The sequence below is a fragment of the Fonticula alba genome (genome assembly GCF_000388065.1).
Source record: "Fonticula alba strain ATCC 38817 unplaced genomic scaffold supercont2.5, whole genome shotgun sequence".
In the NCBI taxonomy this organism is placed as follows: Eukaryota; order Rotosphaerida; family Fonticulaceae; genus Fonticula; species Fonticula alba.
In genome coordinates, this window is record NW_009242975.1 from 625,589 (window position 1) to 627,712 (window position 2,124).

Below are 2,124 nucleotides of genomic sequence, written 5' to 3' on the forward strand. Positions count from 1 at the left end.
CCCCTCTCTCTCTCTCCCTCCATCCTTCCTCCTTCTCCATTCCACATACAGCAGTGCCCTTCCCTCCCTTCCTCCCTCTCTCTCTCTCTCTCCCTGCCCCTCCCCCTGCCCTCATGTGTGTTATACATCATGCTGTTTGTAATGATGGTGTGTGCGTGTGTGTGTGTGTGTGTGTGTGTGTGTGATCCGGACAAAAGGGGGTGAGATGAGAGCCACAACAAACGGGAGCCGGCTCACTTCCGATGCGTCGCGCCCGTCTGGAGGGAGGTGGTGGCGGTGTGTCCGTGCGCGCTTGCGCATGCCGCGGGAACAGGAGACACACATGGTGCTCCGTTGGCGCGCTCCTTTCCTTTTTTCGCCCCCCCCCGCGGCCCCCCCCCCCCCTGCGCCCTTTGATGTGTCCTCGCCCCCCCCCCCCCCCCCTGTCTGGGGTGGAACAGACTGGCAGCGACAATTGGCAGTTCTCGCCGCTTGGTTGGGGGAATGGGCCAGTTGCGCGCATGTGCCGGGGTAGGCGCGCGCGCGCGCGCGCGCTCGCGGCGCCCAGGCACCAGGGCTGCGCGTCGCCGGTTCTGCGAAGCCGCGCGTCGGGACGGCACCGCAGGAGGGGCGCCCCCAGGGGCTGTATCCGAGCGGCGGTGACTTCGTGGCCCGACGCCCGGGGTGCGGGTGCTTGTGTGCCACCCGCGCGGGGGGCGGGGGCACCGGGCAGGGGCGCGGGGGCGCGGGGGCGCGGGGGATGAGATTGCCCCGGAAAGGAGAAGGGGGCCAGCTTCCCGGGGCCGGGGCGGCTGAGCTTGGGCCCCGGGGCGCGAGGAGCTAGCCCCCGATTTGCGGGGGAGGGTGTAGGCACAGGGCAAGCAGGCTCCGGCGCGCCGCCGGGCGTCTCTCGCTCTCTCGCTCTCTCTCTGCCGCCCGGCCGGGCAGGGTGCCGGGGGTCCCCGGCCGCCCCAGTGACACAGGTGCTCTCGGCCCGGAGCCCTCCGGGTCTGTCCTTCTTCCGCACTTCAGGCGGGGCTGAGTGGGCGCACGCGCGCGCGCGCGTGTGCGCACATGCCCGTGGCGCGTGACCCCCCCCCCGCGCCCTGGCCGCCGCCACCGCGCGTCTAAGGCCTCCATTCTCGCCAGGCCTGGGCGCCCCCCCGCCCCCCCCCCCCCGGCGGGCGGAGCCCGACATATCGGCGGAGGCCGGGGATCCGAAGGGGGACCCTTTGCCGGGGCCACCGAGGCGGCCATGTGGCGGCTCGGCCGCGGAGGTCCGCGGTGTCCGCGTGCCGGCTGCCCTGCGCGCCCCTCCCCCCCCGTCCCCCAGTCAAGGTTGCCCGTCCCCGGCGCCGGGCTGCCCCCCCCCCCTTTGCCCCCCGGATTCCTGCCGCCGGTCGACGTGCCCGGTTGTCGGTGCGCCCTTGCGTGCAATCCATTCAGGAGTCCCGGGCGAATGGCCCGGCAGACAGGACGTCCCGGGGTCGGCAAGCGTCCATGGTGGGTGTTTGTCAACGCCACCTTCGTGGCTGGAGGCGCCTCGACCGGGCCACCGCCGGCCCAGGGGGCGAGCACCGGCGCCGGGCCGGTCGGTTCTTTTGGGCACGTCTCTCCGCCCCGTTACGGGCATCTTCAGGGCTTGTCTGCCGCGCCCGTCGCATCGGCGGCGCGCGCGGATCATCCACTGGCTTCCCCCCCTGGGCTCTTTTCGGCCCATAGGCAAGGTCACGAAGGCAGGGGGCAGGCGTGCCGTCTCGGCCGGCGGCGGGCGCCTTTTTGGGCCAGACCGCGAAAGATGGCATTTTTAGTGCGCGCGCGAGCTCCCCTGGGCACCGGAGTCGGGGTCTCTTGGCACCCCCCTCCCCCCCCCCCCGGCCCGCCCCCGGCCCGCCCACGGCGCGCGGCCCGCATGCGCGCACGGCTTGCCGGCGGCCAGCCCCCGTCGGGCCTCACGGCGATTGTCACCCTCTGGATGCCACGCCCAGAGCCCAGCTGCCGTCGGGAGGAGGTCGTCCGGGGACATGCGCCCGGTGTGCCCTCCAGGCGGGCCGGGTATGACCCCCCCCCCCCTGCGGCTTTTGGGTGGCCCGCGCGGGTCCGGGTACCCTCTAGACCGCGAGCGCCATGAGCGATTTGGCTGGG